A 17,539-nucleotide genomic window follows, 5' to 3' on the forward strand; every position below is an offset into this window, starting at 1 on the left:
GGGAGGAGAATGCAAATGGTGGGCACTGCCTAGTTAACTGGTCAGACAGTTACCAGACCAAAAGACCTTGGTGGTTTAGGCGTCCCTGGCCTAGGAGAGATTTGGGCGAGCTCTCTGGTTGCGATGGCTTTGGCAAGAATGGGTGGACGATTCCAAGCCTTGGAGTGGCTCGGAGCTCCCATGTTCTAATGATGACCGCCTCCTCTTCAACTCCTCAATCATTATACCTTTGAGGGATGGTGCAAAGACTAAGTTTTGGCACCACAGCTGGCTCGATGGACAGGCTCCTAAGTGTAACACCCTAAAATTTGCCTCTTTTGGAAAATAGGTTTAAATGATTTAATTCTATATTTTGTGCTCATGAAATGTAGAAATAAATAAATAAATAAATAAATTTCTTATGAATTTAAAATTTATCGTAAAGTAGCAATATGTATGTGCAATCATGCCGCTACATATTTATTTTTGTGATGATTGGTCTTGATTCAAAGTTCAAATGAATTCAAAATCTATTTGAAAGTGATTTTGGAAATCTATTTGGAAAAAAAGGGAAAATCCTTCTCACTCCATCCTCCTCTCTCATTTCGACCTGTTTGGCCTAGCTCCTTCAGCCGCTGACCTTCTCCTCTGCGCCAACCGCCAGCCCATGCCGCATGCCTTGGCCGCTCGGCCCAGCAAGACCCACCAGCCCAACTACGCGCCAGCAACCGCCGCGCCTTCCCCGTGCTCAGCAGCTGCCAGCCCGACCCCACCTGTCAGCGCCATCCTCCACCTCCCGCACCCCCGTGGAACTGCCGCTGCAACAACCGCCGCACCCATGTTTCGCTGCGCATCGTGGGAGCGCCCCCCTCGCGCCTCGACCGCTACAAATGGAAGCCGTGACCCCCCCCCTGCGCACCCTGCTGCTCACTGCTCTCTTCTTCATGCTCGCCCGCACCGAGGAAGCCCCTGCAACCGTCGCTCTGAGGTCACCAGAATTCATCGCCCGCCTCTGTGCGAATTGCCGACTCCAAGCCGCCGTCGACCCCGTTCTCCCCGCTGTGAGCTTCACCGTGATCTCCTCTCTCTCCCCGTGCAACTTATTTCCCATTTCATAGGCCGTAGACCTTGTTTTGTGTGTGTCCGTGAGCTTTCAGCCGCTAGCCATGGTGCCCTCTGCCTCAGCCGCACCCTCCGACCACTCTCTCGGCCCAGGCGAGTTCGCCGCACCCCCCTCTCTTCCCTGGTGTCATCGGCTGGGCAAACCGTGGACCGTAGGCCAGTAACCGAGCTCGCCGATGTGTTTCTCATCGCCAGCAATGGAGCGCCGCCGCGGCTACTACTGTGCCAGCCGGAATCCTTCTCTCTCCCTCCCTAGGTCTAATCCGAGCCCTCCATCCATGATCCGACGGCCGAGATCTTCCGATACCCCTTCACGTGGCTGATTTGCAAAAGAGACCCTAGACTTTTCTAAGTCCTAACCCACAGTCCAAGGCGTAGTTCCCCGAATGCGCATTCTCGTTTGGAAAACGTAAACTTCACGGCTTAAGTCAAAAAATACATTTTCAGTATTTACAGAAATGCCATTTGAACTGTTTCGCTTATAAAATTGTCGTTTTAGCTCCGAATTGATCCATTCAAATCACGTTAGCTTCGTAATTTCATAAGCTACATGTTGGAACTACTGTTAGTCAAGTTTGGAACTTTTTAATTTCATGATTAGATTTAATTAAATATATGGCTATAGGAAAACCCGTTTAAATCATAACTTTCACATTTTAGCTTTGTTTTTCGTGAACTTTGCGTTGACGTGATCGTAGCGAAATGTAGATTATGTTTACAAACATTTTATCTTGATTTCAATACTATTGGTGTACTGTTCTAATGATAGGAATGTTTGCTTTGCATGAATGCTTTTGGAATGTTGTATGTTGCCGTGTTGGTTGCGTTTAGATGGTGAGGAGAACGTTGGAGACTAAGAACTCTTCGACGACCAGCAGGACCAGCACGAGTTTGTGAACCAAGGCAAGTATAGCATGGGCCTACCTTGATATCCTATATCACTTTAATCAATTACTCATTTGCATATGTCTAATTTTGATACCCGTAAGGACAACCTAGTGATTGTTTATCCTGTGCCTTGTCTCCTATGGGTTAAATGCATATGGGTAGATTGCTAGTGCTCTAACTGAACTTGATATACATGATGATGAATGATACTATGGAACTAAGAGTTTAACATGATTTATAACAACTGTTCCATAGGGCAAAGGTGCAAATGACCTTTGTTCATGTTGCTCCCAGCTCTCCATAAGGACTTATCTGTCGGCAAAAGCTGGGATTGACAGTGCAACCGGAAGAGTCATATGGCTCTAACTTTAGTTCAGTAATAGGATCTTTTCTAGCTAGTTAGAGGTTACCTTTTTGGCGCAAATGGGGCTCGCCACGTTGGGTATAGGGCTGCCTCTGTTCCTATGAGTATAGCCGCGATGGATATGTACCATAGGAAAGGGGGGGTTCTACATCTGCCTGCCAAGGAAACCTAGCAGCCCTAACTTGTTAGGGAAACATATGAAATGGCTTCATAGTGTACCCTGCCCACTCACCTTGGTAGTGACATGGGAGTAATTAACCCAGGCATATGGGGATCACGACTCGCGGTGAATGTGCACCACCTCTGCAGAGGGTAACAAACTATTATAACAGTCGTACTCACGGTCACGAGCGGCCCGGAAAACTCACAGAATAATTGGATACTTGATGATGTTCATTTAAGATGTTCTATGATGATATACGATACACTTTACACTGATATTTGTTCTTATGGGATTAAATGGGAGCTTAAGCATAATTTGATAATATCTTATAATAAAAGCTTGTCATACTAAAAATGCTAACTGCAGTAAACCAGAGTCAATCCTTTTGAGCTTCATAACCTCATGTTAGCTTGTTAAGTATGGGATGTACTTACACTTGTTTATTTTCTTGATTTGGATAAAAATTCTGGATGGGTAACAGATGACAACGGGTATGAGGATTTCCTGGAGGATTTTTAGGCTTGTGGTCAACCAGTTGACCTTCCCTGTGATGGTGTTCCACGAGAGTATTATCCCTTTACTATTCCGCTGTGTTGTGTAAGACTACTTAATGTTATTATTTGTGATGTAAGAGACACCGTGATGATACTTTATATAATTTGTCGACTTGTGTGTGTGACTGATTCCTGGGCACACATGGGTATTGTGCATTCAATTTTATCCTTAAAATTGGGTGTGACACTATGTATCTAGCCCCGAACTTGTTCCGGCTAGTCTCAAGGACAAACCAAACGGTGCAAAAAGAGCTACGGAACAACAATTGGATGCATAAGCTAGGAAGGAAAATCACCTTGACTACCCACATAGACGAATTTGTATCCCTCTAGATACGAATACAGGATGTGCACCTACAGTAGGGCGTCCAGGACACCATCACCTGGCGTTGGACCAATGATGGGAATTACTCCACCCGCTCGGCCTACAGAATCCAATTCAGAGGTTCACTACTCCACTTCCGTATGGACTTGATTTGGAAAGCGTATGTGGAGAACAGATGCAAGATCTTCACCTGGATCTTAGTGCAAGATAAAATTCTAACGGCACATAACCTACAAAAGAGAGGGTGGCCGCACCAACAACAATGTGTCCTATGCAATGGTCCCTTAGAAACAAGCCTCCACTTATGCCTTTGTTGCCCTTTTGCTAAGGCGGTTTGGGGTCAAATCCTATCATGGGAAAACTTCACTCAACTGCAACAGCAGCTCCAGGTAGACCCCACCCATATTAAGTCATGGTGGGAAGACGCGGCGGCGAAAGTGCCAAGATCTTAGCGGAGGCGGCTTAACGGGGTAGTAATCTACACCTTCTGGAATATATGGAAAGAGAGAAATAGAAGAATTTTTGACAACTTGATACAAACGGTGCCGTAGGTAGCTGCAAGGATAAAGGAAGACATACAACAAAGGAAGAGAGCTCTTGAGCACGTTTAGCTCACATGTGTATGGGGGTGGGGGGATGAAACCTTAATCTCGTTTGTCTTTGCCTGTACATAAACTTTCTTTCCCTATCTTAATTAAAAGGCAGAGCTCCTGCCATTGCGTTCAAAAAAAATGGTAGAACAATCACTATAAAATCTTTGTTTTCATCTTAGGGTTCACAGCAAAAGATGGAGCATGCCTCAGTTTACACAGATCCCTCATATCTGAGGCGGATGCGAGAACAGCACCATCACAAGATGAAGAATGTAAGGATCCTAGGATTCACCTCAGCTAAGAGCTTGATAGAGCTAACATGCCATGTCGTTGAGAATGTAACGTCACTTAAGCGGCTTACATTGGAGGCCCATCAGAGTTCTTTCAAGTGTTATGTGCCTGATCACAAATCTAGCAAGTGCTCCCCACTATCCATGGGTGTTCTCAAGGAAGCGCACCGAGCACTCATGGCCATCAGGACATACATTGAGCCTCAAGTGCCCTCCACAGCTAAATTACATGTTGTGAAGCCTTGCAGTCGATGCCATGCTCTTGAATATTAGATGTCAGATTAAGCATAATTGATCAATTAATGTTTTATTATGTAAGTTTTTGGATGGATCATAGTTTCATCAAGTTTCAGAATTGTGCCTCTTTTTTTTTACTTTGTCTATGCTTCTATTATGGCATTGTTCAACGTTGAGCTATGTAATGCTATTTTACAATGTGATCATCAGCTTTTTCGGTGTCCATGTAATGGTTGTGATTGGTTCTTTTTATTGTCATGGAACGGGTGTGATCAGTACTCATACTAAGGCCTTGTATTTCTATTTCTTGGACTGCTATTGTATATTTTATTTTGTAAAACATGGGAGGCACTATCAGGTGCTCATCCCTTTGCTCCCACGGTCGAGTTGCACCATAAAGAGCTGAATATATGTGTATAAGTGGTTGACATAAGTTCCCTGTCAAAATAGGTGGTTAAGCAGGTTCTAGGTGTAAACAAAAGAATAATTGTTGACCTACGGTATTCAATTTGTGAGAGAAAAGAACGCAATTTCAATCCTTCATATTCTTAGGAGTGTACATCAGACTGATCAGAGTTGAGTTAAAAGCACTATGTTATGTTTACATTGCAAATTCAAATGAAAAATCTTGGGCATCTAAATATTTCTTAACGTTGCCTGAATGCGCAGGATATTTTCGGATGTTGCTGGGGATGTGACGGTGTCAGTGGACGGCCAATCTTTTCTACTGCACAAGGTGTTTAGCTATTTTGAATAGCTTTACTTCATACTAGCATCTTTCTTTCCCATTTCCTTTTCCCTAGATTTTTATTTGCCTTCATTGTTGGGCAATTGTTCAGTCTGGCTATAATATCATTTTTAAGAAATTGAATCCCAACTGCATCTTGGAAGAGTATATATACCACGTTTGAATATTGCACAGCAATGTCACTTTCGAGTAAATTGACATAATAACCAAGACTGAAACGAAATATTGTTATAATTTGTGGACATAATAATTGGAAACTTCAATCCTAGCAAATGCGGTTATGATATGAGCAAACAGTTCTTGTATAGTTTTTTAATAGGTCACTTGCTAAAATTTCATAAATGGACTAGAAAAATAGCGCGGCGTGTTAACTTTTTGGGTCGACTAGGAGTAGATCAGTGGGTATTTTGACTTCCATTCGGTATGAAACCTTTCTAGTACACATGGATCCAGAGAGAGTGAGAGAGGAGAAAGGGAGAGGTACAGACCGTCGGGCTTGGTGGACGAGCTCGTGGAGTCCATGGTGTCAGTGTTAGTGGCGGCGTAGAGGTGGCGGAGTCCCGGCGGCGTGGAGCTTCGGTGGTCTGGTGGTGTTTCCCGCCGCTGGCAGTGCCACCCTCTAGATCGGGTTAGGGTTAGGACAGTGGGGCTGTGGCGGCGGTGAACCTCGTACCCTAAGCCGTTTGCCCCACCTCCTCTTTATAGGCACTATGCGACGGGGGCCCACCAGTCAGTAGTTGGCTGGATGTCCCCGATCAGGACGCGGTCAAGGGGTCCGTCTTGACCGTTAGGTCAAGACGGATGAGATCAATTCTAATATTCTTCCCCTTGATCTCAACTCATACTTTAACTTTAAACTTTGACTTTAATCCCTTTCACTTTTATTTGTTCCATCATGGATTAGTGCATAGAGCATGCTTCATCGTCACGGTCAATCACCGATAGACTTAACAGCTACAATACACGTCTCTGTTCTGAAACAGATTCTTCATCTTTTGGGCCCTTTATTGTCCAGAAATCATAGGCTATACCATAAACCCATGTCGACTGTGTGTTCTCTAAACACACTAGGTGGTAAGCCTTTTGTACATGGATCCGCAAGCACTTGCTTGTTACTTTTATGTTCAATACTTTTAGTATGATTCTGGACTTTCTCCTTCACAACGTATAACTTTAACGTCAATGCGTTTGGCAGCACACTTGACCGTTGTTATAGGAGCGAACTACTTAAATGGTTATTGCTGTTGAATACCATTATCAATTCCGGGTGTAAGTTCTTTTAACCACTTCGCCTGTCCTTAAGCCTCATAACAAGCTATACCATGGGTATGCATCTTTGATGACATTAGAACTGTTTCTTTGGAGCTTTTCCACAATAAAACTCCAACTGCGAGTGTTAGCTACTATGTGGGTTTCACTAAACATCTCGCCAAAATTTAATATTTGTACCCATAACTATTTGAGAGTACTTATTCTTTCTTACTCATCATGAGGCCTATAAATCTTTGCACAATTGCAAAACATTCTCAACTCCATTCCAGTGATCTATATCTGGACTGGACTTCTGCCAAAAACATCCCGGATACATAAACTGTGTTAGGGTAAGTTCTTGCTTATAAGCATTCAGTAAGCTTCCAACAGCTGAAGCATATAGGACGTCCTTTTGATCGATCTCACATTTATTCTTGGAATACTAAAAGTTCCAAAAACTATGACCCTTGACTATAGGAACAGGCGTAGGTTTATTCACATATATACTTTATTTCTTTAGAATCTTCTCTAAGTATACACTTGAGATAGTTCTAATACCCCTTTTCCTTTTATCTTGGTAAGTTCCAATTCTTGTAATGAATGATGCTTTACCAAGACCATTCTCATTGAAGCTTGAGGACAAGAACTGCTTCTTCTCCAATAGTAGATTAACACCACTACTAGCGAGTAAGGTGCTACCCACATGCAGGATTAGGAAAATAAATTTTCCATGTTTAAACTTTGCATAAATACAATTGTCCTCTACATTCTCTTTAAAACCCAAACTTTCTTATTGTACTGTCAAACTTCAAGAACCACTGTCTTGAAACTTGCTTTAATCCATAAATGGATTTCTTTAGACAACATCCCTTTATGTTCTTTTCCTTCCATGACAAAACCTTTGAGTTATGTCATGTAAACTTTTCCATACAAATCCCCGTTGAGGAATGTGTCTTTACATCCTTCTGATGTAACTGTAAATTATAATGTGCCACTAATACCATTATGATTCTTAAAGAATCCTTGCATATTCATTATAATCTATTCCTTCTCTTTATGTAAATCATTTCACCACAAGTGGCGCTTTATAGCTTTCCATATTCCCTTTTGATATCTTTTTATATTCCCTTTGGAGTTACCTTTGTCTTGTAGACCCATTATAGCCTACTGTTTTGGCTCCATTAGGAATTTCTTCTAAGTCCCAAACATCGTTGGTATTTATCAATTTCATTTTATGTTCCTTTGCTTCTTGCCATTTAGACGAGTGAACGCCTATCATGGCTTCTTCAAATGAGGTGGAATCACTCTCTATTTGAATTTCTTTCTTAACTTTTACTTCTTAGTCACCATAAATATTTGATTTTCTTATTCTTTGAGACCTTCTAGGGCCTCGTGGCACTTCTTGCATATGGGGCTATTGTTACTCTTCATTGCCAAAAGGCAATTGTTCTATAGCCTCCTGTATCACAAGATCCTTGTTTACTTATTCATCCTCTTTAAGAGCTAACATCTGGTGTTGTATATGTCATACAACATCATCATGTATAAAGCAATTTGTTGCTCTAAAAACACTGTAGTGGATATGTAATCCCACTTCTATTCAAGCTTTAGGTATCTACATACCATGCTCCCCCAGATTACTCTATCTTCAGTAAAGATGGTGTATCTTCAAATTTCTTATTTTGGGTTTAATCTGCTAAAAAACTCATATGGCGTCATCCAGTATAAATACTAGCTGACTATGCTATCTTCCTATCGGAACTGTAAAAGGTCTAGGAATTTAGCTATTTCTTTACTTTAGGGGTATCATTATTATGACCGTCTTACTCCCTCAACGATCACATTCATCTTTTATAGATAGCTATTTCTTTACTTTAGGGGTATCATTATTATGACCGTCTTACTCCCTCAACGATCACATTCATCTTTTATAGATCACTTTTACCTTCAATGCATATTCAATGCATAGTGTGCATTGCTTATTTGAAGTATGGGGAAGTATCTTTCTTAATCTTACATTTCTCCCCCTCGAAATGTGGTATGAACTTTTCTACCACAATTTCGAAACATTCAGAACTCTTGTGAATGAGGAAACTTTAATTACTTACTTCATCCACATGATTACAGCATGCAAACAAAATTCGTATGGGAGTACATTTTCCTCATTACACTTCAAAACTCAACATAGTCTATTATTATCAATACTTCTGCAAGTCACACTTGCATATCATTCTTATCTTTTGGTTCACATGCAACTTTCTTTTGTTCTCAAACTCATTGAGTACTTATGACCATGACACAATCAGAGTGTACGGTAAATACTAGAATAGCATAAGAGCTATCCCAAACTTCTCTCCATGTGCGGGATATTTCTTTAGAGCATATGAATCATCACATCCTCCTCCCGCCATGCGGGGTAAGTACTATGCCAAACTCTCCCGCCATGTAGGATTGGTTAACATATGTACTATGCCAACTTTACCCCGTCATGCGGGTATTTTCTCAAACTTTTCCTGCCATGCGGGTACTATCACAAACTTTTTCCCGCCATGCGAGATATTCCTTTGAACGGACATAATTGCCTGGATTGGCTCGTGTTCAATTATCAAATTCAGAAATAAATCCGAATATTCTTTCAACACACATGTTTAGTACAATGTTAGTTAAATTAAACATGTATATGACTTTTACAACTCTCATAAGTGAAACTGAAAATAAATTCTTCTCCACAGAGAGTACATAAAAGACATTTCTCAATGAAGACTCTCATTGATCTATCTTTTTTCTTGGATCAATATCCTAGAATTCTTTTCTTTTGAAGCCATTCTTTAAAGAGAACACAGTCCCTTAACCAATGGCATTCCATCATCTGAGTCACAAGTACCCAGCTCATTTCTCTTTCTGCCTTCAAGAATGAAAGCATGGAGGTCTTTTGTCTAAAAAATATTCAACAATAATGCTCATTAAACTTTGAAAACTTTATGTTCTATTCTATATCACCGTTGGACAGAAATAGAATAAAACATCATTCTTCTACATTAATTCCACATCACCGTTGGGTAGAAATGGAATTAACGTATAGAAATTCAATAATCTTGAAAACATAGAACTGCTCCTCAAAATTAAATTCTCCTATTGGTTCGAATTTAATTAGAAGATAATCAACTTCATTGCAGCAAAAACATGAAAATACATTTCTCTAGTTTAAGAGCATTCCTTGATCTTTATATATTCTCTGAAAATTGGTCACTTTGATGCAAAATTCATCAGAGATTTAAACTTTAATCATAAAACTCATTATAATATTGTTATCATCAACGTTGGTCAGAAAATAACAATACCATAATTTAACTTTAAACTTAAACTCATAAATAAACTTATAATATTGTTATCATCAACGTTGGTCAGAAAATAACAATATTATAATTTATCTTAACTATCAACCGACTATTCCTCCAATTAAAATTTTCCAGCTGATTCTAATTTTAACTGGAGGATAAACTTTTCATCATTTACTGAATAACTATAACCGCTCTTCAAATTAAATTCTCCCATTGGTTCAAATTTAATAAGAAGATAACATCTTTAATTTTGCAGCGGAAACTTGACAAAATTTCTTTATATACGTTTCAGAAGCATTTTACTGTACTTTTCTACTTTCTGGAAAATCTAACACGTTGGTGCAATTTTACCAGAAATTTACATCTTCAAATTGATCAAAATTCATTCAAATATGCTTCTGAAAATAAATACACTTCAAAACGTCATTTACTATTCATTCTGGCCCGGCCTGCAGCAACAGTAATCTGGCCTGCCTAAAGCCTGCTCGGCCCGAAGGCCTGCCCGAGGGTGCGCCTGCCTGAAGCCTGCTTGGCCCGAAGGCCTGCCCACGCGTGCGGCCCAGCAGCAGCAGCAGCGCGTGGCGCTCGCGGCGCCTCTCCTCCGCGCCCAGGCCGCAACCTAGGCCTGGGCCGGGATTCCTCTTGCCTGCCTAGGCTTTATTCGGCCCGAAACAATACTGGCCGTCAATCAGGATCCGACGGCCGAGCTGCATTTTCGGGAGGCTAAAAACCCGATGCCGTGCGCCCCTGGAGAAACCCTAAGCTCATTCTCTTCGACCCTCTCTCTCTCTTCGCCTCACTCCACTCTCTTTTCGCAGCGCAGCGGAGCCAGCCACCAAGTGAGGAAAAACCCAAAACTTTGGAGCAACGGCGCCGTCGCCGGCCCCCTCGCCGGTGTGCGCGCTCCCCAGCGGGTGAGCGTGCCGCCGTCGAGTGGCCTGGCCGCGGCGCCCCTTTGGCCGGAGCCTGGCGAGGAGAGCCCCCGGCTCGGCCCTCTTTTCCCCGCGCGCTGTTCTGCACAACGGCGAGGTAGTCCTTCTAGGTTTCCTTCTTCCCCTTTTCCCCTTCTGTATTTCTTCTTTTCTACTCGGATCCGATCCAATTTGGGGACGGGGATTGGAATTAGGGTTAGGGTTTCGGCAAGTTAGGGTTAGGGCCGATTCGATTCACTGTTCTTCTTCCCCATGAGTTTTCACAGATTTAGGGTTCTTTAGGGTAATCCGAATCGAATTTGAATCCCCTTCTTTCTTTTTCTTTCTATCACCCAATTAGGGTTTAGGGTTCTATGAACCCTCTGTATTTCTTTTCTTTCGATCCGAACCGGATCTAGCTTCGTTCTTTTCTTTTCTTTGCCCAGTGCAGTGACCTACACCTTGCAAACCGGCTCTGATACCATTGTTAACTTTTTGGGTCGACTAGGAGTAGATCAGTGGATATTTTGACTTCCATTCGGTATGAAACCTTTCTAGTACACATGGATCCAGAGAGAGTGAGAGAGGAGAAAGGGAGAGGTACAAACCGTCGGGCTTGGTGGACGAGCTCGTGGAGTCCATGGCATCGGTGTCAGTGGCGGTGTAGAGGTGGCGGAGTCCCGGCGGCGTGGAGCTTCGGCGGTCCGGTGGTGCTTCCCACCGCTGGTAGTGCCACCCTCTGGATCGGGTTAGGGTTAGGATAGTGGGGCTGTGGCGGCGGTGAACCTCGTACCCTGAGCCGTTTGCCCCACCTCCTCTTTATAGGCACTGTGCGACGGGGGCCCACCAGTCAGTAGTTGGCTGGACGTCCCCGATCAGGACGCGGTTAATGGGTCCGTCTTGACCGTTGGGTCAAGACGGATGAGATCAATTCTAACACGGCGTTGCCGCGCGAGCAGCGTCTTATGACTACTGTATGTATTGGGTGTTTTTTTTGACAATAGAGGAGTGGGTGATTTGGAAATGCCATGACAATCGAATGTTTGGACTTTGGATGCAGATAGAGGTAGGTTTAGGCGTTTTGAGCCAGTTTAGTCATCCGTTTATGTTGCCATGACCTATTCGTTGCTTCTTCTTCTTTTTTATGAAAGGATGATGTATAATTTGAGGATTTGGCTACTGTAGATTTCGGTGATTGTGTATAGCCTATATGTACCACATATAGTGCAAGTATATTATTTTGTTTGTGTATTTTAATTTCAAGTATTTGTGTATGGGACATGATGTGCTCGCGTATGTCATATGTCTTATATTTTATTCTATTAACAGAAGAAGATTGTTGGCATAGTTTACAGTGTGTAGTGTGATGAAGTATAAAAGAAGGTGAAATAAGTAATCTGTGTCTGATAATTCCGTAAATTCGCATTGCACGGTCGCTTAAAAAAATTGTACTAGGTTGTCGCTACCTTAGGAATAAGGATTTGAATATATAGGGTTTTATCTTGGACTTTTTTGTGTGGAAGAATTATGGGATTTGAAGTTAGGATGGATGAGATATAAACTTCTTAAGTTTATCGGCAAAACGTGAATGAGAGGAATTTAAATATTATTTTAGATTTTTAATGATGAAGAAGGGGTGAGAAATTAGGAAAAAGGATTTTTGAATACGCACGGTTTATTTTACAAGTTTTTTGGTGGAAGAACTACGTGGTTCGGAGTTAGGATGGATGAGATATAAACTTTCTTGGTTTATCGATAAAACACGAATAAGAGGAATTTCAAAATTATTTTGGATTTTTTTATGATGAAGAAGGGGTTAGAAATATTTGTGTAGGTTTTAGAGTGGCTGTAGTTTATTTAGGAATTTTATGGAAATTTTCTAGAAAGGGAAAAAGCTTAGCTTAATCTTTTGAGTGTGTTTCTCGTGTACGCGTAGCATTTCTCCTTCTTCCTGTCGTGAACAATGAGTGAACAGTGCTACGATAGCGACCTGTGGAATGGTCGAGATCCGGCGGCCCGAGGATTTGGAGGCGACATGGCCGATCTCCCTGGCCATCTTTTGGCTGCGGTTTCAATATAGAGAGATTGACTTCTGAAGAAAAATAAATTGAGTATCAATTCATGTTTCGTTAAAAAATAAGATCAACTTGGTACTTAACAAATTACAAATTTTGACCTGACACAGATTTCTGTTCATTCAAATGTCTGAAGTGTAAGCAAACAATGGGCAAATTACGAAATTTACTTTTACATGAATTTCTTTGTCAGTTATGCTTGGAATTTATGTTTTGAGAGGATATATAAATTAAATTAAGCAAATGTTATTGATACATCCTTCTGCATTATCCATGTGCATTATATGAACTAAACAATGTTTTAAGCTTGTTATAAGTTTCATTGTAATCATCCTACCCCTGTTCTTGTTTTGCAGTTCCCTTTAATCTCTCGGTGCGGGCGAGTACGGAAAATGGTTAGCGACTCCAAGGATCCAGATCTTTCAAAGCTGGAGCTTGTAAATGTACCAGGGGGAGCTTTTGCATTTGAACTTGCCGCCAAGTTCTGTTATGGGAGTAATTTTGAAATAACCGCATCAAATGTGGCCCATCTCCGGTGTGTTGCAGAGTACTTGGAAATGACTGAAGAATATCTAGCGGAAAACCTCATTGTTCGGACAGAGACTTACTTGAGTGACATTGTGTTCAAGAATCTTGATAAATCACTTGAAGTTCTTTGTGCATGTGATGGACTCGATCCGATGGTAGAGGAAGTTGGGCTTGTAGATAGGTGCGTTGATGCTGATTGCGTTAAATGCATGTAAGGAACAGCTGGTTTCAGGCTTGGCTCACTTGGAATGTGATGGGGGCTCTGGAAAGTTGCGTATGCATTGCCCGGACTGGTGGGTCGAAGACCTTTCTGCACTCAGAATTGACTACTATCGGCGTGTGATTGCTGCAATGAGAAGAACTGGAGTGAGGCCAGAGAGTATTGGTACCTCTATTGTGCACTATGCTCAAACATCACTTAAGTGCATCGAGAGACGCGATGTATGGGACTCTGGTCCCCTTGTTGGAGACAACCAAAGAGTGATCGTGGAAACACTCATCGATCTGTTGGCAACTGAAAACATCACAACAGTTACTTTGTCATTCTTATTTGGCATGCTGAGAATGGCAATAGAAGTTGACGCAGGTCTAAAGTACAGGATCGAGGTCGAGAAAAGGATCGGTCTCCAGCTTGAGATGGCATCACTCGATGACCTTCTAATCCCGTCGGTGCAAACAAGTGACTCGATGTTCGACATGCATGTTCCTGGCGTCGCTTTCCAGGGGCATTGTAGGACGGATCACCATGCTCCAGCCGGCGGCGGCGGAGCAGAGGAGGAAGAAGTGCTCGTCGCAGGGCTCGGAAGGGAAGAGCCGGCGGCGGCAGAAGGCGTCCTTCGCGTACGACTGATCAAAAAGCTTGACATCATCAGATGAGAACTGAACAGTGACAGCGGCATGCAGTTGAGGTCAATGCATGTTAGACAAGTAGATAAGCATGGCTTAGATAAGATCAAATCTTCTGTTGTAATCTCTTCTCAACAACCTCCTGTAATCTCTCTGTATTTCCGGATTATTGCTGTGTATCCGGCACATTATGTAAAAGCAATAGAGGCGCCGCCCAAGGGTGTGCGATTCCTGGCCAAACCTTTCCACTACACAAAACTTGACATGGTAACAGAGCCATTTTGATCCTCCATGTCTTCCGCATCTACTACCTGCACCATGTCTTTCCCCAACATCACCTCGAGCTTTGGCCACTTCGTCACCATCAAACTCACGAGAGACAACTACCTTCTATGGCTGACTCAGATCAAGCCATATCTACGGAGCCAGCAGCTGCTTGGCCTCGTGGACGGCACCTTACCTGTGCCGGAGAAGACCATCACCTCTAGAGAAGGTGACAAAGCCAAGACGGTGCCCAACCCGGCATACGATCAGTGGCTGCTCCAAGATCAACTCGTCCTCAGCGCGATCAATTCGTCGCTCTCTCCGGAGGTCCTTGGCCAAGTGATGAGGGCCAGCACGGCACGTGAGGCTTAGGCCACGCTTGATGGCCTGTACTCCGCCCAGTCCAGGGCACGGCTCATGCAAATTCGCATGCAGCTGGCGACGCTGAAGAAGCAAGGCATGACGGCGTCCGAGTACTTCGACCGGGTGAAAGGCTACGCCGACACCCTTGCTGCATCAGGCTCACCACTGCAGGATGATGAGATCATCTCTTATCTCCTTAGTGGGTTGAATGAAGATTACGATTCTCTCGTCACATCGATCACCATCAGGCCAAGCCCCATGACGCTCAGCGAGGTATACAATCATTTGATCAGTTTTGAGATGCGTAGAGCTAGTCGTTCTTCGATGACTCAGCTAGACGCATCATCTGTCAACTATGCATCTAGAGGAGGTCCAGGTAATCGTGGTGGTCGTGGCGGCAATGGTGGCGGCCGTGCACCGCGCGGGCGCAACGGTGGCGGCGGCGGCGGCCGCAACAATGGTGGCACGCGTAGCAGTTCCAGTAGCAGCACCACCAAGCCTGAATGCCAGATCTGTGGCAAGGAGGGGCACTTGGCCAAGCGCTGCTGGTACCGCTATGACGAGGACGACAAGAAGACTACTGCGTACGCCTCCAACCCATCGTACTCCATGGACTCCTACTGGATCTCCGACACCGGGGCTACAGATCATGTGACCAATTATCTTGATCGCCTTGCTGTGCGTGAGAAGTACCAGGGGAAGGACCAGATTCAGATTGCTGGAGGCACAGGTATGCCCATCCTTCATGTTGGTCACTCGCAAATCTTTGCACCACATCGATCTTTGAAACTCAAAAACATCTTGCATGCTCCAGCCTCATCCAAGCATCTTTTATCTGTTCATCGATTCACTAGTGACAACAATGTTTTCTTTGAATTTCATCCTCGTTTTTTCGTTGTCAAGGATCGAGTCACCAAGATACCTTTGCTGCACGGTAGATGCAAGAATGGTCTCTATCCCCTAGCGTTGAACAGTGGCGTCAAGTCGAGTGAAGCACTGCATGTAGCCACACCTACAGCAGAAACATGGCACTATCGCCTAGGACATCCAGGATTGTCAGTAGTTCAGAGAGTTGTTAGTCAAAATAATTTGCTTGTCTCCTCTAATAATGTTGCATCTGTTTGCAATGCTTGTCAAATGGCCAAGAGCCATCAACTCCCTTTTTCAGATTCGAATAAAGTTACTGCTTCCCCTCTTGAAATTGTGCACACTGATGTATGGGGTCCTGCCGTTAGATCCTCTAGTGGTTTCCACTATTATGTTTCTTTTATCGATGACAGTAAATTCACATGGATCTACCTCATAAAGCACAAATCTGAAGTTGAAAACATTTTTCTTCAGTTTCAAAAACATGTTGAGCGCATGATGAACAAGAAAATATTGAGTGTTCAGAGTGACTGGGGTGGGGAGTAACAGCGCCTGCACCAATATTTTCAGGATGTTGGCATTCAGCATAGAATCTCTTGCCCTCATACACACCAGCAAAACGGTGTTGCAGAACGCAAACACAGGCATATAGTGGATGTAGGGCTTGCTCTCCTTGCTCACAGCTCTATGCCACTTCGTTTCTGGGATGAAGCTTTTCTCACTGCTTGCTACCTGATCAATCGAATTCCTAGCAGAGTTATTCAACATCTTTCACCATTCGAAAAATTCACTGGTAGCAAACCTGATTACTCTTCTCTTAAAATTTTTGGTAGTGCCTCCTGGCCCAACCTTGGACCCTACAACGCACATAAGCTCTCTTTTCGATCTCAGCGATGTGTGTTTTTGGGCTACAGTAGCCACCATAAGGGGTACAAGTGCTTACTTCCATCCACCGGGCGTGTTTATCTATCCAGAGATGTTATTTTTGATGAACATTGTTTCCCATATGCTGAATCATCCATAAACACAACGAAGCCAATTGTTTCTGAAACTGCTCTTCTACCACCTGTTGCATTGCCCTCTGAACCCAGCCAATCTCCTTCATCCGACTCTGCTCCTATTGCAAGTGATCACATGGATGATAGGGTTAATACTGTACCTCTGCACAATGAAACTGACCATCCTCCTGGAGATATTTCTCTTGCTATGCAGGTTACTGATGATATTGATGCTGGTGACATAGAAGATGCTGCTGCACAACTTACTACTGACACAATTGCTCCTGATGTTGTTGTGTCAGAAAATATTCAACCGGAACCTGCTGCACCTCCTGCTGTCAGTAGACCCTGCACAAGACTCCAAAACCAGATTATTAAGCCCAAAAAATTCAGTGATGGCACATTCTCTTATGATCTTCGCAAGAAGAGTTTCTTGGCTCAGCGTGATTCTCCCACTGAACCATCCTCTCATGCAGTTGCGTTGTAGATTCCACACTGGAAACAGGCTATGCAAGAAGAGTTTGATGCATTGATTCGGAACAAGACTTGGCATCTGGTTCCAGCTCGGAGGGGGATGAATATTGTAGACTGCAAATGGGTGTTCAAGGTCAAGCAAAATGCAGATGGTTCAGTGGAACGTTACAAAGCACGACTAGTGGCCAAGGGGTTTCGTCAGAGATATGGTCTCGACTATGAAGACACCTTCAGTCCAGTGATCAAGCCAACCACAGTCAGGCTTCTCCTCTCCCTAGCTGTCTCTAGAAAATGGAGTATTAGGCAGGCAGATGTTAAAAACGCTTTTCTTAATGGTGTTCTTTAGGAAGATGTTTAC

The 17,539-nt window shown here is 43.2% G+C and overlaps 1 non-coding gene and 1 pseudogene across 1 annotated transcript; both read left to right on the top strand.

The window, feature by feature from the left end:
- Positions 1-5,184: 5,184 nt before the first annotated feature.
- Positions 5,185-14,245, top strand: LOC136457317 (BTB/POZ domain-containing protein At3g08570-like; annotated as a pseudogene).
- A 759-nt stretch (positions 14,246-15,004) lies between these two features.
- Positions 15,005-15,143, top strand: LOC136462102 (small nucleolar RNA Z247). Its single transcript, XR_010760622.1, has one exon. It is a non-coding gene; the product is annotated as a small nucleolar RNA Z247 (small nucleolar RNA).
- Positions 15,144-17,539: the final 2,396 nt, after the last annotated feature.

The sequence above is a fragment of the Miscanthus floridulus genome, chromosome 6, assembly GCF_019320115.1.
Source record: "Miscanthus floridulus cultivar M001 chromosome 6, ASM1932011v1, whole genome shotgun sequence".
Lineage (NCBI taxonomy): Eukaryota > Viridiplantae > Streptophyta > Magnoliopsida > Poales > Poaceae > Miscanthus > Miscanthus floridulus.